Below are 26,014 nucleotides of genomic sequence, written 5' to 3' on the forward strand. Positions count from 1 at the left end.
AGTGCAAATGTTTGAAAAACTCCTTCATAGCGAATTTCAACATGCACCGGAGAGAAATTGCAGTCGATAAAAATAGATCTAGAGAAATTTTAAGTCACTGAAAATGACAGGTACTGGAGTTGTAAAATGCAACAGAGTGTATTGCACTATATGGAAGGGTTTATTTCTGTGGCTGCATATCACAAATGCATGGATAATTAAATCATTGGCAGACAATCAGAAAGAAAAAAGCAAAATGTTGTTTCTGTCCACAAAGTGATGAAATGCCTGGAAAGGATAAACTGTGAAGTATGCATATTTAAATTTTCCCAATGAAATTGTTGGTAGATGATGAAGACATTCTCATTATGACATTTCCAACAATTCAAGGTTCTTACATCCCCGTTTTCTGAATGTTGTTTGTTAGCATTTTATCTGTACCATGCATTGCATATCATGAAGAGTATGTTGGCAGTCATTAGAAATGTGTTCTATCGGAAAATCTTGTCAATATTTGTAGCAAAATTGTATCCAAGGTCTCCTTTGGTCTCTTAAAATTTGACTGCACATCCCAACTTGAGTTCCATCTGCCTGGTGGTATATCATAAATAAGAATTTACTGCAGACTGCATGATCTGTAATGATTTTTTATTCTTAAAATATCCTTTAAAAGATAAAAGATACAGCCAACATAGATTTAATCATACAAAATATAATCAAAATTGTATGGGGACTGACAAAGTATAAATGGGGAGAGATGGCTTCTCCCCCTCTACCAGATTGACAATAAGGAAAGTTTGATGACCTCTGAGAATACAAATGTGATGTCATGATCAAAAGGTCACCTATCATGAAGGAAGAGTGAGGAAACTGCTGTAAAATCCACCAACCTGAGTATTGATTTTTACTGCATCTTTGGGGATTTTTCCATGTTTGTATTTTTTTCTACATTAGCTGTTGTATAGATGTAAAAGCCTTCCAAGTCAACCTCCATGTTACAAGTACTACAGAAACATTTCTGCAAGCTAAACTCCATAAGTGTGAACTTGATCTAGTTAAAGTTGATTGACTTACAAAAGTAAGCTTCTAAGTGTAAGCCAGGCACATAGCAATGGTGTTACTTTCTGTCTCACCTGCTAGGAATTTGAATTATTTCAAATATAACATTTTAATCACATATATACAAATGTAAATTATTTTATATCCTGGTAAATATTTCAACATTACTACATTAATATAGTACACACAACATCTGTAAACAATACTGAATTAATGTCACAATACAGCAGTTACTATTGGAATTCATACAAATAAAGTTGTAATTCCAACACTTTGAACTTAAGGAAGTATGGGCCTCGAAAGTTAAACACGTAAACTTTTGCTGAAAATTTCCTAAATGAAACTTTCAACCATTCTCTTACCAAATCAATTATAAAAATCAGGGGTCATCGTGCAAAGTTTGGAACTAGATTAACACATAACCCAACATTTTGTGCTAATTGAAATTCAAAATGGCCGCTATCCCTATGGGGAAAAATACATTCTGGAATTTCAAAAAACTAAGACAATGACAAATTTTTCCTTCTCCAAGAGCTTTAAAATGGTCCCCTACAACTGGAAGATCAGAAAAGAACTGTATACATTTGAGCCTGAAAAGCTGTCATTAAGGTGTGTTCTACCTTAATATCCAATGATTCATCGTACATGGCGACATTAAAACACAGATAATGTATACACTAGTGATTTCTATACTGAATACATGGCAGTTTGGTATCTTCAATGATATGATATAAAGATGTAATGAGCACAGCAAAGAAAACAAGATCTGTTGAAAGAGTCTTCAAAAGCTACAATATACTGTACATTACTGCTACATCTATAGAACAAACCTGATTTCGGGCGATTTAATTGCATTCATTCTTTTCAATGTTGCTTGAAAAAGGAACTTTAAGTCAGTAAAAATCAAATAAATCCTTCAATTCCATAACAATTCATTTCTTTTGTAATTTACTGATTTGGTTTACAACAACAACAGAAGCAAGCGAGAATGACTTGAAGGGACATTCACATGTTGGGTAATGTTTCCTTATTCTCTACACCTTGTTGAAATACAAGGTATAAACTTACTTTTTAGCACAATGCTTCTGTCATTAGAGACAAATAGCTCTCTAAAGTTTTTAGCTGCCTTAAGATTTTCATCAATTTATTGTCTAGCTCAAAATGTGTCCTGTCCTTGAACACCATCTATGCTCTGTTTACAGATGCAACAAACTGCTCTGCTTTGTCATGTGACAAGAACATCCTGTTAACAATTGTTTGAGTTACACACTGATGTTTAAGTCAAGAATCTCCAAATTTGTCTCTGTAGTTGACACAGATAAATTTTAATGTTGCTTTAATACTACACTTATTTGTATTGTAAAATAAGGACCACTTCAATAACATTTTCCTTATGTATCACGCTTGCCTGGTGACTGTACCATACTTTTCTCAGGTATGAAAGAATTCCGTTTGGTTCCTAGAAAACAGGTAAAAAAGAATGAAACGAAATTATCATTATTATTATTATTATTACAATTATATAATTTTTTATTTAATTATTAATCTTTATTCATGTAAAGGGCCACCATCCATCAAACTGAAAAGATACAACAGTTATATGCAAAAGAAAATGTGGACACATGATACTTAAATTCATCAAATATACACACAAATATAACTCTGTTGATGGTAACTTACAATGACTTCAAAAAGTTTTTTTCTCATCAACATGGCCTTAAATATAAAAACTGACAAACCAAATATAATGTGAGACTTCTCCGTTGAAACTTGTGAGAATTCTCCGTTGAAAATGAAGATATGACTTTTTCTCTAGTCAGGTTGTCATGTAAATAAACAAGCAATAAATCCCTTTGAAGTGTTGTTTAAAGTGGACAAAATGCAAGAAAGAGAATCTCATCTTCTTGGACGAAAAATTTTGCTTTTCACAAAAGAGGCAAATTTTGTTTTGAATATCAATGCATGTATGTCTTCCAGTTTCAATTATGAGACTGGGATTCGAACATTTAAATTTTGATAGTGCAATTTTGTACTTAATAGGATGGACAAATTTAAGATACATTTCTGGTTCAAAATTGAACTTAAACATTGAATAAAATCTCAATCTGGGTGAATCATTAATTGAAGCATGCCATTCTTGTCTGTAACAGTCTTGTAACTTTTGATAAAATAAAGTTGAAAATACATCACAATCAGCCGCTTGCTGCTCAAACCAAACACAAGCAAAACCATATCTCATGAGCAGCTGTTTAATCTTTGTAACTCAATTTGTTTTGCCTGGTTCGTCCAATTTTCATAACATCTTGTAGCATGCCTTTGAGTACCGAGCATCGTCCATTCAGACTAATGTTAACCAATATGATACACATCTCTTCATATATATGCAGCTCAGAGGGTATCTACCACATTTACCCAAGATAGCCTCATTATTTACATTACTAACAAGGCCTAATAAAAATCTACAAAATTGGAAATGTACCGGGTACATTTCCGATTTGTAATTTTTACGGTGAGAATCAACCCGACTCATCATTCACTGGTGAGAATCAGCCAGACTTGTTGCTCACTGGTGAGAATCGATCTGGTTATGAATGATGAGTCTGGTATATTCTCACCGTAAAAATTACCGGTGAGAATGGAAATTCTCACAGTGTTTGGTGAGAATTTCCATTCTCACTGGTTAGAATCTATTATCTCACCAAGGAGTGCATTTCTCACTGCTCACCCGTGAGAATTTTTTAATTTTCACCTGTAGCAATGAGAATGACGAGAGGTTCTCACCAATTGCAAGAAAAGCGTCAGTTTCTCACTCCAGTCTGGCAATTTGTTCCTACAGTGAATGCTTCAAAATAATATTAAAGCTCCATAAGCTGTATCTTTTGGGGTTTTTTTCAGAACTTTTGCTTTGCGGTTTCCCTACACTTTCTGCACTGAATCCCTAAACCCCCAGTGCCAAGTATTTAGCATATCAACACAACCTATATGAGTATAATCTACATTGTTATTGTTGAAAACTGTATTCAAGTCCGGACTAGAATTCATTTGTAACCAATAAACAATGATCACTACACACATACAAGCTGTGTTGACAAAGAGAATACTCGAAATTTCAGCACGACAAATGGATTAGGGTCAGACACGGTAGTTGATATACAGAAGCAGAACACTGAAAAACATGCCACTTAAGTTACAGCTTATGTCCCTTTAACACTGCATTTGAATATTACATTATATAAAACCATCTTGGCCAGCAGGTGACTTATTTGTTTTTAATTTTCTAATGACAAGGTCAATTTCTTCTGAGGTAATAGTAGAGTTGACAGAGACAGGGTTGTTTTCGTTACAAAGATCACAAAGTACATCATGATTCGTCAGTTCAGCATTATAGCCAAGATGTTTTTAATCTGACTGTATTTAACTTAAAGAGGCACTATGTTCAATGGCACAACTTATCCGATGATGCTGCAAAGAACAAATATGATTTGTTTAAAAAGAAACAATCAAGAGAACTTAGTGCCTCTTTAGGGCAGAGCCCAGGGTCGGGCAGGTTATACAAAGTTTGCCCGTTTGACTTCTGTTTCTCAAAAGTCAAACGGCTAGACCACCACCTGACCAACGTACATGGGCTAGACAGGAACAGTTCTAGGTATCATAACTACCTCGGGAAGGCTACCCGCGATGCCAAGCAGGAGTCGTCCCTCTTAAGGCAAGGAAGGGCTTGTTCTAACACAGGGGAGAGAGAAACTGCAATGGCAGCAGAGGTGGTAGACAGTCCTAACACTAGGGAGGGGCAAACTGCAATAACAACTGAGACAAGAGATGTGAGGCGGGTGGAGGAAACAGTTCAAAATGTAGCGACGGTACCTAGTACTGCAGACAACCAACTGTTTGCCGGGTTTAACGTATGGCTGATGGGAATTGATGGGGGAAGCAAATAAGAGAAAACTGCCAAGCAGCACAGCCGTCAGGCTGCTACGGTAGCTAAGTATGTAGGAGGAGTGAGTCGCCTCGATGACAGAGTGGATGTCAAGGCGTTTTTTGAAAACAAGTCGGAGACACTCGAGGCGACATCCCTGAGATCATACTTATATTCTCTCTCAACCTTTTATCAGTACTTGCTTGCTGAACACAAGGGGCTGCTGAGAAACTGTAACATCATGATGCAGCAATGTAAACGATGGGCGGGGGCCCTCAAAAAAGCTGCAAGACGCCGCCTCTCCATTTTTCAGGAGGAGCAACAGCATAAACGGTTGACTCCTGCTGAATTTCTGGCTTACGAAACGTGTAAAAACCGGTGAACCGATTTCGATAAATTTTTTATTATAACTTGCTCTGATACATAAATATTTCTATCTATAAAAGAAACAGCCATCTTAGAGTTAAAATTTTCACTGAACTCCCTATTATTATTAATCTTTATTTCAGGCCATACATATTGCTCATCAAATAGAGAATCACCTGAGTCTACGACAACAAAACAATAATTTTTGAAAAAAATTGTATCAGTCTGTCAGACGCTTTTATTTTGTAACTATGAGAAGAACCTTTCCCACCTCTGAGACGCTTAATGGTGGACCAGAATTTGGAGGAGTCATTAAGGCTTGATAACAAGGCATTCTGATGTTCCTGTCTATAATGCCACCATCACTGATGCAACCAGTATGATGATCATCCTGGTTGCACCAGTGATGGTTTGCTTGCATTGAGTCAAATGACTGTGATGTCAGTACTGTTAGTCTTGATGTGACATTTGCTACCCCTGTTCAACCATTGATTGGTACCAGACTGAAACTTGCAAAAACAGACCAGACCCATATTGTTCAAAACAGTAACTTTAGGGTGGAAATGAAATCTATGGATGCACGATCATACGTACGTCAAACAAACCTTGCGTGATACAACAACAGTATAGCTGGATATCATTGATCAAGTAAGCGCTCAAATAGGACTGATGATATTCACAAATATGATGGTGTGTTGCTAAAACTAAAAGTCTTCGTCTCAAACACTGTAAGGGACATGAAATTGTTGGCATGTGCCATGAACACAAAGTCTGCTGCTTGTCTTGGTAAAACTGTGATGGAGATTCCAATCCTTGCACGCCAAATTGTGAAACATCTCTCAAAGAAAATAAATGACACTGCTTCAAATATTGGGAAGAGGAAGCATGGTAAGGTTTCCTATCTGATGAAGAACCACTATGATGACTTGACACCGCTGTCCTGGAGTGATGTGATAAATGAGGCCATTGAACACTTTCCACAGTTTTGTTCAGTTGTGATCTTCATTCACTATGCCACCTGATAAAAGAACACTGCTGGAGAAATGGCATGCAGATACCACGTCTTGGCATGATATATACAATGATCATGCAAGGCAGACTGCAAGAATTAAGTAGAGTTCAACATATGTTGTGAAGATTACCTTACAATACCATCTTGCAGACCAAAAGGTAGTTTTACCAAATTTATCAAATGAGTTATCAAATTATTTTTTCATGAATTGAAAATGTGTAATTCAACCTGTTTGTGCAGTATTATGTTATTTAGACTTTAGTTTTACCCTTCCAATGTCCTTATTGTTGTCTTTCATTTGAATATTTTCAGAGGTAAGATTTACATCCATTTGGTAATACTCATTTTTTTATCAAGTTGTGAAGGTTTTATGATTGCTATTCAAAGAGTTCCTTATGGAACCATCGGTAAAGCACTAGAGTTATGGTTTACATTCATTTGGTAAACATTGATAAAATGATTTGTGAACTCTGGTAATGATCATTTGGTTTACCCACTGACAAGATTAATACTGAGAAAATAACTAATAAGTTGTACTCTGGTAAAATAGCTTACATGAAGAGAGTACTGTAGTCATTGATACACATATCAACTTAAAAGTATCATACTTAGTTTCACTACCATTCAGTGTGCAAAGCACATTTGGATCTCTCCTGTCATTTGGCAGCTATACTGGTTTTTACAAAAACCTACATCAATATAAAAATATTCAAAATTCTTCCATTTGCAAGAAGAACATTTAAAGCTCAAATTTTGCAAATATTATCATCAACAATGGCAACCGCTTGGGCCCCGCCAATGCTGCTTCCACCTTTAATTTACCTTTTAAGTTTATTTCTTATTTTTTTCAGATCTTTGATAGAGTCCAAAAGATTGTTGTCTGTCTCAGTTATGCACAGAGTAAAAAGATCTCTATAGAAATGACTCGTTACTTCATAGCTGATCTTATGGATGTGGTCAGAAGCAGAAGTTCCGTTCACCTTAGCAGTAACAACTATAACTACAGAGTTAATGTTCCTGAAGAACATATTGACATACATGGGAACTGCGTCACAATTTCGTGTCAGCTGCTATTCATACAACTGCAGGGTTTTAAAGACTTAGACAATACTTCACCTCTTAGTGACTATCACTCAGTTGATCATACCATGTTTCTGCCAAGTGATGTGGATTGTCATCACCTGAAAACAGAGTACATGTACACTGTCCATATGGCATGTGTTGTTGTGAGAATGCTGCCTTGTTTACAGTTCCGCAAGGACTTCATACCCAAGTATATACAAGGACAATATAGCAGAGCATTAGCAAGGACTAGTAAAGTGATACCCCTTCCAGTACTAGCAATGAACAAAACTACATGTACATTATGATACAATTCACATATTGGACTTCTATGAGGATACAGTGAATGATATTTATGAACAAGTTGGGTTAATTGTCTGCAAATTACCACGCAAATGTACACATTGGTGGTGATCAGCTGACAAGGGAGCAATTCTCAGGGGCCAAGCACCTTAGGATTGGAGGAACTACCATGAAAGAGCATTTTGTCACTTAAATCTTATTGAATTGTTCCATATGCAAATAAACTATCTGACCTTAATGTTTAAGGTATTGTATCGTGATGGCAGTGTTCTGGAGCTAGGAACCATGCACACTGAACAGAAATGAATACTGAGCAGAAATGTCAATGAGGATGTAAAAAATACAGATGAAAACTTCACAGTGTCATTCATTGTTGCCTACATCTTAGAAGCACTATTTGAATTTTTTGGGATGGAGAATGTTAACAGTATCTCCATAAAGAATGTACCATCATCTACTCTTGGCTCAAGGGAGGAGTGTCGGGATTGGACGGAGGCGACATTGTTCAAGCTTATTGATAAGTTTGTGTGGCCAAGACAGATGCTAAATACAGATGAAATGAGGGAGTGTCACTGGCAGTATGTACTTTTCACATTTTATACATTTGTTTTCTGTGTATTTATGTTGCATGTAATGAAAATTTACACAACATCATTAAACTCAAAAATAATTCCCTAGGAAATACTTTGCAGTTTGAAAGGTAATTGATTTAGCCTAGTACGAAGTATGTCAATCTTTGCCTGATGTTTTCATGATGTGATAATAAATAACATGTCACATAGGGTAGCATTCTGGATATTTAAAGGTCTGGTGAAATGGTCCCGTTCGTGTGACTGAATATCTTGCAGGGGGTCAATACTATTACACTCGCAACATAATTGCAACCTAAAAGTACGCGCAAATGTTGATTTTTTTTATATTTCTATGCGCGGCTTTCATGGGGTCATTTTGCGACACTCAGGTCACGCCCTCAGCGGGAGTCAAGGTTGGCCGTCTGTGACGTCACAGGTGTGTTCATTTACATCGAATAGCGGTCCAACACCGCCTTATCTCTGCCCGGTATCCGCTAACAAAACAGGCTGAGCCGGTGTTCGCGCTGCCAGTTCGCCACGTTCGCCAATCCGAATCGAAATCCCAAGTGGCGAAAAAAAATCGATCCTAATTCGCCACAGTGGCGAAACTGATTTTTGTTTAAAAAATATGGTAAAATAAAGGAAAAACGTGGGTTTTTTAGTCTTTTGTTTAATCTGCGCTTCTCTCTTGGCAATTCGCAAAAACTGTGTCTACTTCCGTATTATTGCGTTCTTTCCGTCGTACGTATTTGCAATCGAGCCAAGTCTCGCGAGAGATTTGACGTCATTTAGTCTAGTGTACAGCATGCATAAATGGCTCTCGCGAGAATTGAAACTAAGACACACGCTATCGAGCCCTTGCGATAAATTTGACGTCATTTTGCCCAGTGTACAGCGGCATAGGAACGCTCGCTCGCGAGAATTTAAACTTTTGCTATACATAGCAGACATACGCATTTCAATCGAGGCAACAAGGTTCGGTGTTATAGTTGATTTACATTGCGGTCTAGATGTTCTGTGTTGTGCATTTTAATCACGGTCTTAAACATTCCATGTTGTGCTCGATTTGCATCGCGGTCCTCGTGGGTCCGGTATTCCCCGTTGTTCTTCAATTTAATTGCCGTCCCAACGACGCGTTCCGTGTTGCTGTCGATTTGTATCATGGAGGACTCTACCTCCATGATTTGTATCGCGACCTCTACGTTCCGTGTTGTTGTTCGTTTTAATGGTAGTCTCAACGTTCAGTGTTGCTGTTCATGCAGCTGATTTGCATCGTGGTCCCGGCCAACGTTCCGTGTTGTAGTTGTAGTGCATTTTAATCACGGTCCTATTTACGTTTTTTACTGTCGATTTGCATTGCGGTCCCGACGTTCCGTGTTGTAGACTAGTGCATTTTAATGGCAGTCACAACGTTCATTGTTGGTGTTCATGCAGTTGACTTGCATTGCGGTCCCAACCTCCTACTACCTCCATGCTTCTGTGTAGCGAGTAGCGAGGCAGGCTCAACCGAGGGACCGTGGCCGATCGTACGAACCAGCCGAGACAAGCACATTATGGTTCAAACACTCAACACTTGACGGGAACTTGAAAAAGTTTACAGTTGAGCCGTTCATGTTCTTGCCGCTGTCACAGCCACCAAAAGAACAACGTCTTTCCATAGTGAAGGAGGACACTGTCCTGACCATGTAAGCGGAAACCCTAGAAGTTACCCCCCGTGGGGAGCTTACGGAGGTGTGAAATACTTTACTTCCCGTTATTGAGATACGGCGTCGGGCAAACTTCGGAAAGCCGAAAAAAGTCGACTGGAGAGGCTCGGGGGACACGCCCACATTGCATTTTTCTTTTGCCATATTTCATAATCACGCACGCTAAACGAAAAAAGAAATGAATGCAACTGTTTTACAGACCATCAACTGTATTTCTGTGATTTTGCAACATGGGCATTTCACCAGACCTTTAAACTTATCTCAGGCCAACATTGGCAATGCCCTTAAGCTTTGTCAGTTGGAGACAGGTGTTGACTGCTGAAAGACCAACTACTCACTAAAACACTTTCATTTGATTTCAGTTAATGGTGATATCCTTCAAATTAAGTTTGCTGATGGAACTCCTTTTACAACTGATGGATTATGTGAAACACTATGCACATATGGTTCTGGAACTACATGTAGGACTATACTGTTTATGAGTATATTGAATAATCTGTGCAAAATCCCTGATAGGCATATACATGTAGCTATCTATATTTTGAAAATGGCTATGCATGGTCACCTTTAAGGCCAATAATAATCTATGAAAATATGCACTGGACATACTTTTTTTCCTTGTTCTTCCTTATTTATCAGCTATGCACAATGACAGAACAACAGGCCTAGAGAGAGTACCTTTTATGGATTGTTTGTGAATACAAAAGGTCACATAGATAGCTTCATTTCTGCTGATAGGCAAATGGAGTATATTGTTAAGCTTGTGAAAAAAATATGAAACACATGAGCTCAAACAAAACTGAAAATAACATAAAGAATATCACTAGTGCCCTTGCTTGGGTACAGACCATCTCAAAAAATTTTGATCATTTTAGGGAAGTTATTATCAGAACAAAAATTCACAATGAAATATCAGCACATACAGATGAAATAGCAATGAATAATGATCTTAGACATGTGAGACCTTTCTGTCATACCCTAGCAAGATTTCATCCTTTGTTTCCAAGAATTAACACAAAATCATCTAAGTGCACCTTACAGTATTTCCATGTCTTGATCCAAGAGTACATTATAAATTTCTGAAGAGAATATGGTAATTGAACAAACAATAGACACTGAATTGGTACATTTTGCATAGGAAACTGCCCATTTTTATTAGCATCAATAGTTTCTGTAATTTTTTCAGAAACATACACACAAACTAGGAATGCAACAAAGATAAGTCTATAATGCATTGGCATGCCAACAAATGAGGCTATTGAATCACAATACAAAGCAGTTAATTATCCCATAGAAAAGTGAATTGTAGATTTCAACAGTACAACTAGGTTTCATATCAGTAAATAATGGTAATTTGGATTCATGTGTAGTCACGAGGTGTGCGATGAATGCCAAGAGATGTACCGGTATAATGTGCACAAAATTCATTTAGGCATAAATTTGTCATGAACTACCTTACAAGTGGGGACTATGTCATTGTCTATGACTTGTTGAGTTAATGGTTGTATCACAGTATTCGATATTTCTAATTCTGTACTTTTTCCATTTTATATTCTGAATAAATACATTAAACATATTTCACAGAAGTTAGGTTTACTGTATCTTTTTATCTGTAAATGCGCAAAATTGGTCATATTTCAAGCATTGGATTAATACTGATAGTGGTCAAATGTCATACATTAATACTGATAGTGGTCAAATGTCATACATTAATACTGATAGTGGTCAAATGTCATACATTAATACTGATAGTGGTCAAATGTCATACATTTTCCATACTTGAGGCTCTTTGATTGTAAAATTCACCAATACCTTAATCACTATTTAATATGTTTTCAACACAGATTTTGAAAGTGGAATTGTCAAGCTTGTCAGCCAAGGTTCTTTGGATGTCATTCTGAAATGTTCAAGTTACTGTACATGTAAGACAGTACTTTCACTTGCACAGCTTTTACGGCTGGGCCCAGTAATTTTTACTTTTGGTGATATTTTCACTATTTTTGTTTCTGATGTAAACTACAGTCTTGTTAATTCTCAAAGTATGTTGAGATATATCGTATTCATCATTTCTACTAAAAACTGTTAATGTGTAAATTGCAATGTTATTGTTGACAAGTAAATTCTGTTCCACACTGAAGTACAAATGAAAACAATAGGTAACATTATATTCTATATGGCTGTGTTGGCATGCAGAAAGTAGGTGTTTCAACATGCTTTGGGGTAAGCAAGAACTTGCACTTGATATATGGAAAACAAAAACAGTGAGAAAAGCCTCAAAAGTTAGAACTACTGGCCCTGTGTTCATTATCACTATTTATGTGATTCTTTCCAAGAAATTGTATACATATTTGGCATTGACCAGTCAAAGGCAAAATATTCCCAGATGTATGCCATTGAAACATTTCAGTGGTCTCACAGATCATGTCAATTCTGTTGAAGTGCAGTGACATTTAAGACAATACTGGAAGAAACCTGGCATCAAAAACACTAGTTTATGTTGTTTAGCCAAATTAAATATGATATGTACAGCATTCTGTGCAGTTCTACACTTTTTGATGTCTGTTTGTAAAAATCAAAAATGATTATTCATTATTTTATGGGGTACTCTGTACTTGTAAAATTATGGAGATGATATTATCTACATACATTTTGTCTAACAATGGAAAATCGTTATAAGTTTATTGTTGGTGAGATATTGTATATACTGCTTAGAAATTCTACCTGCCAAAGTATCTGTCAAACCTGTAACAAGTGATGAGGCTGCTGCAAAGTAATGCATGAACAAATAATGTACTACTGAAACTTCTTTGTGATAACATACGGGTATACCGATACCTACAATTTCATTTTGACAAGACATTATATCTGTTCCTGTAACAACAGATGTTTGACTGTACAGCCACTTAGGACATGATCTGAAGTACACTTATGTGGTACAGAAATTTGAGGTAAACATGCAACCGACAACTTTTTTCACAGTTGTCACAACATTCATGACTGTATGTAAATTGAGAATATGCTGACCAAATTCTGGATTAAATTTTCCCAATGTTGGCAGTATTTGGTCAGACTTTAAGAATCCCTGATCTGGCATGTCATTCCTGCTACATTTGATGCAACGTCAGATGCATTGTAATACAGAATGGCTTCAACCAGCATAGTCTCTTCCAGCCCGACCAATTTCTTGAACATTATGCTGGTGATATTTGCAATGTTTTTAACTTACCATGTGCAGCACTGTTTTCTATTGATTTCCATCGACTGCACATTGATAATTTTGACAATTTTGAACCCCACAAGCGTCTGCATTTCAAGAGATTCGTACCATTTTTTAGGTAATGCTTTTCTTCAATATGAATAGTGTGATTGAGACGTGTTCCATGACATGAAAGTGAAAGTGAAAAGTCTGCACAGTGCAGAGCATACAGTATGCACACATTGCCTGTTAGCTGAAATTTTGAATATGCACACGACCGTACATGTACCGGTATATTGACATCATTTGATAGAAAAGTAAATACTCTAAAATTTCATTTAATGACAAAACAAAATGAGATATGAAAATTGCCTGTTTATCAGATCATATAATCTGTTCTGAAGGCTCTAAGGTGGAGCTGCATGTTGCCAACAGTTTTTTCAAAGCATATTTGTCATCAAAGATAACAAGGAAACCCCCTCATACTGTATATTTTCAAAAAGCAGAGACTCTAAAGTTAAGTAGGGTAGCAGTAGTTTACTGGAAGGATGAAGTTGGTGTATATTTGCAAATAGGGTAAAAAATTTCAATTTTGGTATCAATAATAAACATTGAGTCAAAAACTTGACACTATTTTTTGAAATTTATTTCACACTTCTTTATCACGCAACTTTCGACTGCTTGACAAGCTACAAGGTGAACCCAACCAATATTTGATCTTTGGTTAACAAATTAATTAAAATTGAATAAATGTTTGCAAAAAAGTGATTTTTGAGCAAAATATGCTGTGTTGGGTGCAGCGCCCCCTTAAACAGATATCTGTGCATCAAAGTCTGAAAGTTTTGGACATTCTAGACACATTTATAGGGCCAATAAGCTAACTTTGCTTGACAGTATGCAAGGTGAAGCATAGTATGGTGCACTATGGAGTGCAAATTTTGAGTAAGTCCATTATTGGATTGGAGAGGTACATAATTGCTATACTTAGGAATTTGCAGATTAAGAAAATATCTTCGGCCACAAAGCTCAATAATCTGATACATTATCCAAAATGATCTGAGGTATGACATATTTGCAAATCTCACATTATATCATTGGCAAATTCACAAAAAATGCACACCTGTCATTTGTGTATGATCCCAGGTTTTTCCCTTGCAAAGAAATCTGGCCGCATCTTCATTAATTATGAAAATTTCCCTTAACAATCTATACCTTTGTAATTGAATGATTAAATTACACTCTACGGTTTAAACTTTCAGACATTCAATCCACAATCTAAATGATCTAGTCACAAATTTGATTAAACAACTCGAACTACATGGGTTCCTTACCTTGTCAGTGCAAGATGTGTGGTACTGGGCAACTATATTAGTAATATTTGGAAATAAAAAGTCTCCACTCAAATATTTTGTAATGCCAGATCATGTGCATAGCCGCACCACAATAGAATGAGTATACATAATAGTCATTGAAAATTTGTGTCCCTTTGCTCTAAGGAGTGGACCATTTGATATCCTTGGGGGTCTGGAAGATTTTTGGAGGGCATTACTGTGTTAGCGTTGGGTTTGGAAAGCTGTTAGCCACTGTGGCGAATAGTTTCAAATTTTATTAGCCACAGACAAATTTTATTAGCCACACATTTTTACGGAAACAAAGCTTTCTATAATGCTATAATCTCCAGTGTCGGTTGCATGCACAAGAATAAACTACCAACACATCAACCTTGTATGCAATTGTCTTCATTTTAACACTGGAAATTGCATGATTCTGGACCGCGATGCAAATCGACAGCAACACGGAACGTTGAGACCGTGATTAAAATGAACTGCAACACGGAAGGTTGGGCCCGCAATGTAAATCAACAGCATGGAAGCCACACTGAACGTTCGGACTGCGATTAAAATAAAAGTTTGGTTACACTTACATGTAAATCAGTACGCGTAGCATCTTTGTCACGTTATAACAAGACATCGCATACATGTGGCCACGGTCCCTCTACAAAACCGTGGCACAGATGTTTGGAACGTCATCAAACGACACTTCTACACGTGTAGCCCTAGTATTCCAACAGGGAGCATATATATGTCCTTGATCAAGCACTTTGCTTTTCCTTACCGAAGGAGCGGTGGGTATACCCATGCAGGCCTGTAAATTTGCTATCAACCCTTTCGTGACCTTACATCCTGGCATTTTTGGTGATATGAGGGAATTCCAAATGCAACTTTTTACTCTGAAGAAATGCATCTCTGTGAGATTGCACAACGTCCCTTGGAAGTGAGGCCAGTCAACATGTGGTTGAATGTTACAGATTTTTCAATCAACCTAGTAGATGTATATCAAAGGAAATACCAGGATGTGTGGTCCAAGAAGGGGTCATGGAGATGTCCATGTAGGTTTTGTTCAATGCTTGTTGAGAAGTAAAAGATAAATTACACTTAAACTGCAAAACTATATTAAAATTACATACAAATGATTTGCACAGAATTAAATGGTAGAATAAAACATATTTTAAATATAAACTGTATGGACCGAATGTTTAAATAAAAGATTACAATGATTTGAGTGATTGGAGTGATTTACAAGTAAATCATTTGTTAATTATCATTATATCTGTGGATCCTCATTCTTATCAGTCATCACTGTCATAGTCAGTATTGTCATCATCATCATCAGCAGCAGCAGCATTGCTGACTTCTTCATTATCATCATCATCGCTGTACTCTAGATCTACCTCCTCAGTCTGGTAGCTGCATGCATGGCCGGTAGTACAGTTTTATTTCTTCAAAAATACTCTTAGCTTTACATTTTGCCTCACCATCAAAAACACCAGTTTTCAGCAAATGGCCAATATAAGGCATTTCTATATTTGAAATTGGACCAATATCCTCATTAAGTTCACTGATTTTCATTTCCGGATCATGGAGTTGGAGTTTCAAACCTTGAAGTTCACTTTAGGGAAGCTGAACTTGCAATGATTTATGACTCGAATTACAGAATACAATGCCACAGATCCAGAGGTGACAGTGGCCAGGAGGAAGCAGAGAGAACAAATTCAGCCATTAGAGATTCTGTTGTAGATGGCAGCACCATCCACTGGGAAAAGTTCAAGAAATCTGAAGACATGAGTAAAGAAGACGTACAAAATATGACAGTGGCAGAGTATGAAAGATATGAGAAAGAAAGAATGCAGAGAAATGCGCGGCAAGTTGCACATGAACTGCAAAGACGTATTGATGGAGCAGCTAGCGCGCTGTCCTGAATGATTACATAAATAAAGGCACAATATCTGAGAGAGCTGAAAATATGTATTTCTGCAATAACTCAGACTGCATCCACGAATACACCAGGCTATCCAGTGTACAAGCAAGGGCTGCTATCCAAGATTCAGCTCACATCCAAAAATATTAAATTTAAAAAAAAAAACATTTTGATGTTGGTGAACTGTATATGGAATACATGAAGGAGGGCTGTCTTGAAAAAGGAGCAAAATGTGAGTTCTGTAACCTCCACACCTTCACTGGACCCAAAATGGACAGAATATCGCAACCTGTGCCAGATCCAAATAGACCCACAGTAACCACTTCAGAGATGTATTTGATACTCAATATGTAAATGATGATGGTCAACCAAGACAACCTGATGACTGGCAGCCCAGAGTGAACATTACCAGACTCTTCCGACAAAACCAAGTATCATTTGATGACCATGACAGCATCAAGGAAGTGTCACAGAAATATGCAGTGAAAGAAGAGCATGTCATCAGTTGTCTTCAACATCTGACATTATTAAAACAAACACGAGTGATAAGAGAAAGTGGAAGGAGACAGGAAAAGAAGGAAGACCAAAAAAACAGTACAAGGATTATGACTGGATGTCCATGGTAATGAATGCTTCACTTAAGAAATTTAACGCAAAGAAACGACACGGAGACAGGGCTTGGCCGAAACCCAGGGCGATGGAACATCCGGGCGTCGTGGCGGCCTTTCCCGTGAAGCCAGTCGCAGATTTGAATGACCTCAAGGGAGGGCAAACGTGTTACCCAGGATGCACCTACTGCCACGGCGGGGATGCACGGCGTCGTGGCGGCCTGGAAGATGACACGGACCCCTTGCGGGATCATGCCATGCATCGGGCAACGTGGTACCATGGTCCCTCCGGATCCGCGACAGCAGCCCCATGGAACTTTATTGAGATTTGATCATCCAAATAACATCAAGATAGAAATGTGACAAACTGTAATATGTCTGTATGTGGGTTGCTAATGCCGCAGCTTGCTTTCATTTTTTTTTTTTTTTTTTTTTTTTTTTTGTGGTGGGTGGGAGGGGATTTGTGATGTGTACGTTATCGTTGCAGGAGCTGAAGTGGCGGCAAATGGCTTTGGCCAAGGGGGGTATGCATGGATAGCTGATGGTCAGTGATGCGAGCAGATAACGGGTTGGACGTCATGCAAGGCATGCATGGCATTCATATTTGATAGTGAGGGTGGACAAGAAGCAGCTGTGATTCGAGAGGCAAGGGTTCATTGTGTGTTCGGCAGAAGCGTGAGGCGTGGTTGTGAGGCAAAGGTAGAATGGCCTGCGTCTCCGTGCCCTTCCCCGCGTTAACCATGATTATAGCAAGCCATAATCATCCATTAACGCAAAGAAACGACACGGAGACAGGGCTTGGCCGAAACCCAGGGGCGATGGAACATCCGGGCGTCGTGGCGGCCTTTCCCGTGAAGCCAGTCGCAGATTTGAATGACCTCAAGGGAGGGCAACGTGTTACCCAGGATGCACCTACTGCCACGGCGGGGATGCACGGCGTCGTGGCGGCCTGGAAGATGACACGGACCCCTTGCGGGATCATGCCATGCATCGGGCAACGTGGTACCATGGTCCCTCCGGATCCGCGACAGCAGCCCCCAAATTAAAGCCAGCCCTCAGACCTGGAAGTCGTACAACTGATTATGGAACATCCTTAGGCGACTGCCACTATGTGTACCACAGGATAAACAACCGTTTATTGTGAATAGTTCATAGTTCATAGTCCACAGTTCGATGTTTAATCAAGTGACGTGTACAGTTCCACATATTGTATGCCCAACTTTGCTAACATAGTCATGTAGAGTTTGTACTGTAGATCGAGTGTCGTTAAAGTCCCACTAACTAGTAGGTGTTTCTAACACCTCATGTCCTAGAGACTACTTCCTTGTAGCAAGCATGCGAGGCACAGAGTCTAGAGTCTCTTTCGCTGTCTTTATGTAGACCTGGTACGCATCACTCCGCCATCGTCCTAGGGTCTTTATTAGCCAATCTGGTAGGCCAGCCTCGGCGGCGGTTGTGGCAGCACCACTTCTAAAGCTATGTGTGGTATATAGTTCCGCACTTTCAATCCCTGAATGCACGAGCAGCTTTCTCAGGTAGTGCGTCAGCCTTTGACGCGTGAGCCACGTGGCCATCAGCAAATTGGAAGACCGGCACCGCTGTATTCGTAAGGCAATGTGATCGTCGGTATTTTGCAAAGGCGTTGACCGCACAGACAGATGTCCCGGTTGGCGCAATGCGGAGTACGTACCCACGTCGATACGGGTCAGTCTTAGAGGATTTCAGTCTCACTTCTAGTACACTGCTCAACACTATGTCTTGAGCAAGCAGCGTTGTGGCTGGGTCGAACTGCAGTGGCCCAGCCGCAGTGAATTCACTCACTCTCAAGAATCCGAAGAAGGCGAGGGTGAAGCTTGCCCATAACATGACCTTGTCATGATCACACAGGCCTTCCCACGATCGTAGGCTCTCCTTTAGGTGGCGAAGTACGTTGATTGTGATTGGCAGACGCGGCCGGCGCACATCACCGATACCCCTCGGATCCCTTGTAGCGTGCGCTGCAGCAACGCATGGGTGGTGACATCGTCTTCATAGCCTAGCTCGACGTGCTTGTGCATTGCCCCCGCAAGGTACACCTTGATAGTCTTATACGCGAGGCCCCGGTCTGCAAGATTGGTGACAAATAGGATTGCCGCCCTAACCGTGATGGGCGTTGCGCGTAGTCCGTATGATGAGCAGAAGTTGGCGTAGCATGTCTGGCCTACCTGGTATGTGCGTCGCGTGTTTTCAGCAACACTGTTGTGAATGTAGGCCGTGGCCAGCGTCATCAGTTGCCGCATATCAGGTGCAATGGTCGCAGGTGCTGCGGTACTGGCGTGGGTTGTGCTTGTGCCTCGGGTGCCAGCGTTCTGAATCTCGGCATCTGTGAACGAGAAAGTGAGTCAGCAATTGAATTATCAGTTCCGTTAATGTGGGCTATCAAGACATGGAAGTTACCTTTGGCTGCCTGATAAAAGATGCCTCTGACCAGGTGCATGATCTTCGGGCATCGGGCTGAGCCTTTTTTCCAAATATGCACTACCGTTTGGTTGTCACAGTGAAAGAGGATACGGCGGCCGTGCCACAAATGCCCCCAAATTGAACAGGCCACTAGTATGGGGTACATCTCTTTCCAGGCGATTGAGGCAGTGAGTGAGGTGGGCCAGGTGACGGTAAACCAGTGGCCCTTATGGTAGCCACCACAGCCAATGGTACCGGAGGCGTCGGTGAATAGATCCAGGTCGCGGGATAAGGTCCAGTTTGGCTCCAGGAATGAGGCAGTACCATTCCACGTTGGCAAGAAGTCGCACCACCACTTCGCGTCGAGGCGGAATTCACTGGACAACATGATGGTGGAATTGAGTGCTGTAACTGTCACACTGAGGTCTAACATACGACGGAGGAATATGCGGCCAGCTGGAATGCATTTGCACGCGAAGCTGAGGGTGCCGATGAGGGAGAGTAGCTCTCGTTTTGTGCATGTTTGCCGCTGTAGCCAGGTCGGGAGAACATCGAGGAGGTCTTGTAATTTGTCATTGGGAAGCCGCAATGTCATGGAGATGGTGTCAATGATAATACCGAGGAACGTTATTACCGGGGATGGCCCTTCAATCTTCTCTGGTGCGATTGGGATGGCTAGGTCATCACGTACTGAGCATTGTGTCCAGTAGATGCTGGCATTGTCCGGAGTGAGGTGGGCCGGCCCCAAGGTAGTCATCCAGGTAGTGCAACAAGTCCTTCGTCCCTGCCCTAGATTGAATGATCCAAAGCAGGGCTTCGGCAAAGCGGTTGAAGAGGAATGGAGCAGAGCGTAAGCCGAAGGGTAACACGTGATCAAAGAAGTAGAGTCCCTGCCATTTGAAACCAAGGAGGTGCCAGTCTGCCTTTCGAACGGGGCATAGGCGGAATGCATTTTTAATGTCCACCTTGGTAAGCAAAGTGCCCTTGCCATGTCTGTGCACCATGGCAACTGCGTCGTCGACACGGGAGTAGGTGAGGGTGTAGTCATCCTTGTTTATGTTGTGGTTGACAGAGTCATTTCTCGGCCGTGATAGGTCCATGATGATTCGATGTCCCCCAGACTTTTTGGGGCGCAACCCGAGGGAGTTGATGATGAAGTTCGGTAGTGGTGGTGTGCGGAATGGGCCAACTGTGTGGCCTGATTGAATTTCCTTTTGTATGGCTTTGGTAACAACCTCAGGGTCTCTCATGGCCGAGTTTGCGTTGCGGGTGTAGCGTGGGCCATTGGTCCCGGTGAAGCCAACGTTGGCGCCGTAGGTGAGGTCATGGAGTAGGGTGGCAGAGTTCTGGTGGCCTTTAAGGGCTGTGGCTAGTTTAGCGAGGTTGATTGGTGTTGTTGGCTGTAACGTTCGAGTATCGCCGGACTGGCGATCATTCCCTCGAAAGGGCTGGGGTGGCTGCTGACCTGTGACCAGGTGGTGTTGTTGAGCATTGTGGTCAGGTGAGGCGCACACTGTGCATTTGTGTATTCTCCCATAGGGACAGGGGGTCTTGCAAGTCCCACGGTTGAAGGAACGACATACCTGTTGCTGTTGTTGTTGAGTTGAGTCAGGCTGTTTCTTGGCATTGGTATTTTCCCAGTAGTAAGGGTTCGTGGTGCTGTTTGGACGTCTGTTGCACTCGGTCTTGACGTGACCTCGTTGCCCACATCCGAAGCATGTGGGGATCAGTAGGTGTGGGTGTTGTTGGAAGTGGAAGAAGTGCAGCTCTGGATCCGGCTTGCCCCAGTTCACCTGGTCAGGGTAGCGTGCCGCATTCAGGCGGAAGGCTTTGTCGTAGTTTAGCCAGGCCTCAGGTTTATAGGCAGCTGCCTGTGCGGCTATGAAACGGTGGTAGTTAGCCAGGGGGATAGCTAGGTGCGGATGGTAGAATGATCTATACATCAAGAAGGTACTGTAACACTGAGACCAGATCTCAAAGTTGTCAATGTTCTTTCGTTTGACTTCGGTGGTGAACGTAGCTATACCCGGGTTGTCAGGATCAAAGGCTATTTGTGTTTTTGTGGCCCTTGATGCGCTTGGGGCAAGGGCATCGGGGTGTAGCTCACTGAGGTCGATGAACTTACCGATGTTCGCCAGATTGTTCAGAGTCGTTTGCTCAACGTATGGTAGAAGGAGGTCGGCTGGCGGCGTAGCTGCTGGTGCGTTAGCCGGTGTTCCCGAACGAGGGGGTGGACGCCGCGTTGTTTCTGTTGAACTGGGAAGCTGGGTCCGCTGCAACATGGGCGCAGCCATGTTGGCTGTTATGTTGTATGAGGCGCGCCTCCTACGGTGGGTTGATCCAGGAAGTGATGTACGCCATCAGCGGTGACCAGGTCAGTTGTGTGGGTCGCTGTAATGGCTGGTTGTTGTTGTGTTACAGCGTACGCCTGCTGTTGGTGAGTCTGCGAGTGGGCCGGTCGGGCTGCCCGCTCCACACTGGTCTCGATGATCGAAGCAGGCGATAGAGGTCCAGTATCTGTGTGAGCGGAAGTGATAGGGTGGCTTGATGGGTGATGTGCCGTCAGGCCAGCAGCACCGGTCGTTTGGACTTGCAGGTCACGTCGGATCGATTCGACGGCTGTGGCGATTCCGGCCTCAATGAGTTTGGAGATGTGGTCTGTCGCTCCCTGCATTGGTACTGCATCGGGGTTTGAAGTGGTAGGGCGCTGGTCATCGGGTTGAGCCTGTTGTCTCCGTACCAAGTAGGGATCAAGGTGCTTCGGAGTCCGCTTCGGTCGCGATGAAGATCGGCGGGCAGCTTGCCCGTCTTTTTCTTTGTTTTACCCATGGTCGGGATGCGAGAAGGATTTGTGATGTGTACGTTATCGTTGCAGGAGCTGAAGTGGCGGCAAATGGCTTGGCCAAGGGGGTATGCATGGATAGCTGATGGTCAGTGATGCGAGCAGATAACGGGTTGGACGTCATGCAAGGCATGCATGGCATTCATATTTGATAGTGAGGGTGGACAAGAAGCAGCTGTGATTCGAGAGGCAAGGGTTCATTGTGTGTTCAGCAAAAGTGAGAGGCATGGTTGTGAGGCAAAGGTAGAATGGCCTGCGTCTCCGTGCCCTTCCCCGCGTTAACCATGATTATAGCAAGCCATAATCATCCATATATGCACACGAACTTAACAAATACTTGATTTACCACAACCTGTCAACAAAAGGGAACAAGACTGGAAAGTCAAAGCAGTTTCCTGTGATGTAATCAGGAGAGAACAAAATAGCATGGAAACTCAGAGAAAAATCATAAATCATTTGGAAACTGTCCAGAATACAGATAAGGAAAGTGACAGTGACATATCAGACTCAGAGCTGTCAGCTGAGGAAGAGGATGATGATGTTGTAATAGATTAAATTGGCAGCAGCACAAGTAGTGATGAAGATGTCTTTTAACTTTCCAAGATAGAGTATGTGTACAGTGTATACAAGATCTGGAAAAAGAGTTAGGGTCTTGGAAAAAAATCTCTTTTCCAATGATGCTATATAGTATATGCATCTTTCAAATTGGATCAAAACTTTAATAGTCAAGCAATATGGGGGGCATGAAATTTTTGTCATCTTAAAGGGGGGGGGGAGGCCATCAATTTTTGAGGGCAATGGGTGGAGGATTTCACTCATTTTGACTGTTGCGCCAGAAGAATTTGCCGGCCCACCCCCGGCCATAACAACTGAACGCATCCTTCATACACATTTACAATCAAACTGAAATTTGGGCCAATGTAAAATAATTGTCCTTTTGGGAATAGATTTGGGATGTGTCGGCACTTATCCATACTTATCGGTACCAGAATTAGGGCCAATGTTGATGTTTCTATTGTTGTTTATGCTAACAGCTGACGTAAATTTACTGTCCTTTCTGACCTATGACCTGTCAAAATTCAAAACAAGCCCACAAACAACTGAGAAAAACCATACGTATTGCCAATGCTATCAAAAGCAAGTCTTTTTACAACAAAGTTATGGAAGCCCACAGTGAAGATAAGTTCACTTTCTACAAGCTGATTAAGTTGCAACGCAAAAATGGTCAAAGGTCAAATGAATTCCCAATTCAGCAATGTGTTCAATGTGTTTGGAATTTTGTCAGCATGCCTCTATAAAATCTTCATTAATGGCTTATTAAACGATACATGCAATCTAGGAATTGACAGCTATATTGGTTGTACCAGATGTGTATGCCCAACATTCACCGATGATAACGCTTTACTCACCGAAAAACATCCTCAGGAATTCCTCCACTGTATCTACACCTATTCACAATATAAATTATATACCTTCAACTTGGACAAAGGCTGTGTTACACCCATTCTCCAAAACAAACCACTAGATGACTAATTATATCTACACAACCATGAAATACCCACCAATACATCAACAATTCATCTCGGCATACAACGCATCACTAGTCTGAAAAGTGACATTGAAACCAACATTGTGAATGCCCAAAAAACTAGTACACACTCTTTTTTGGTGTGGGCTGCAAATGTACTCAGTCCGAAGATAATTATCAATATGTGGACCATTTACATTCTCCCCAAACAACTGTATGGTTTAGAAACAGTAAAACTAACAAGAATTGACATCATCAAACTGGATCTCACTAAAAGGCTAACCCTCAAATTCTATCACTTTGAACTAATGTTGCTTAGGGGCTGTCGATAATAAAAGTTTTACTTGAGACCCCCTCCCTCCCCCCTCAAAACGAAAGTTCTTATGCGAAATCAATTTCGTATTATGATGCCGTTTCTGACAAACCCACACGCAAATCTCTGATCCGTACACCCATGAAAAAATACCGGAAGTGCACATTAATTAATAAACCTCCACTTTAAGCGTCTCACTTTTTAAGACACTGAACATTTTAATGTATTTCCCACATAGGAAAATGTTTCACATACATATTTCACTTGAAAAAGCATATAAGTTTTTATTTCACATTTATGTCTTTTCATTGTCTTTTCTGTCTCCGTATTTTTTGGTCATTCTGTTCTCGCTGCAAAGTCGCTCTTCGAAAACGATATACGAAAATCCTTATGCGATTTTGACACACACAAAACGAAAGTTTGACGAGTTTGCGCTGACGGCTGCATCTCACTTCGGCTCTTCGAACGGTTTGAATTTTTATGTCTATTTTAACGTTGTGTCGCTCCAGTTTCCTCTGGTGGTTTTTTAAAGTACTGGACTGTCCTCGGCTCTGTTTTGTGGTGTTTTCGTCGTAATTTTGATCCGTTTTCCGTGCTTTTTTTACGTTCTACGAACCACCACACCAAGCAAGCTCCTATCGAAGACTCTGGTTCGGGTATACACCTGGTCGACTTTTTTGGATTGTTTACAAGGCAAGAATGCGTCCCCTACTTTACACAAGACTTTCACTCTTTAGCATAAGAAAAGCTGTGAATGCTGATTACCATCAAAGAAGAGTTGACTCTACCGTATGGCACAAACTAAAATCTCTAAACATATGTAAATCACGTTCAACAAGACGTGGTACAACTGCTGGTACAAGTTCCTGTTCATTTAACATCGAGATCATCTATCAGTCGATATCCACAGTAAACTTTATGTCATCAGAACAAGATTAACATTAAGTTGTGCAACAAACTTCCTTTTCAGAGCCACAAAAAAGTTAACATTACAGCCTGCTTATTAAATCCTTGTTCTATCAACAAGAAAACTGCCCTAGTTCATGATTTCACTCTCTCTCAATCTTGACATTTTGATAATAACTGAGACCTGGCTAAGTGGTGATTGCCGTGATGCTCCGGTCATAGCCGAGATCTCACTTCCCGCTTAAAAAATACTGGAGAAGTCGAGGCAAGGTCGTGGTGGAGGTACAGCCGTTATCTACGAGGATATAGTGGTGTTTTAAGGAGAAATCAAACAGCTACACTTGCTAAATCCTTTGAAACTTTGTCTGTTGAGTTACGTATCATATCAGATTCTGTTGTGTTATGGTGCATACGTTGTACTTTAGCGATGTTTATGGAGGAATTTGAATCCTTCTTTCATGAAATTCAGTTCAACCGATTCATTCTATGCGGTGATTTGAATATTTACCTGGATGACCCATCGTCCTCAGAGGGTAAGCGTTTCTTGGATCTACTTAATTCTTTCGACCTCGTCCATCAGGTCAATGGCGCAACACATCGCAAAGGCCATACACTGGACGTGATCATTGCTCGCTCTATTGATGCTGACCTGTTGGCAAATGTTTTACCAATAGACATGTGTTTTCCCGATCACTATCCAGTATTCTTCGTCATCAATTTATCAAGACCAACCAGAGCAAGTGGGAAAGAAATATCGTATCGTCAGATTCGGAAAATAAAACTTGATAACCTGTCAGCCGACATCGATCGATTTGTCTCGGAGACAGCATCAATTGATGACCTTAATCACCTTGTGTCTGAATACACAACGTCCATGAAGAGCATTGTGACAAACATGCCCCAGTGAAGACCCGTGTTATCAATCAAAAAATTGAGGCGCCATGGTATA

The 26,014-nt window shown here is 40.7% G+C and overlaps 1 long non-coding RNA gene across 1 annotated transcript in view; it reads right to left on the bottom strand.

The window, feature by feature from the left end:
• Nucleotides 1-610: 610 nt before the first annotated feature.
• Nucleotides 611-26,014, bottom strand: part of LOC139132773 (uncharacterized) — a 104,785-nt gene continuing 79,381 nt past the window's right edge. The window contains exon 2 of the long non-coding RNA XR_011552428.1: nt 611-2,497. This is a non-coding gene — a long non-coding RNA (uncharacterized lncRNA). The remainder of the gene's footprint in view (nt 2,498-26,014) is intronic.

This window comes from Ptychodera flava, chromosome 5 (genome assembly GCF_041260155.1).
Source record: "Ptychodera flava strain L36383 chromosome 5, AS_Pfla_20210202, whole genome shotgun sequence".
Lineage (NCBI taxonomy): Eukaryota > Metazoa > Hemichordata > Enteropneusta > Ptychoderidae > Ptychodera > Ptychodera flava.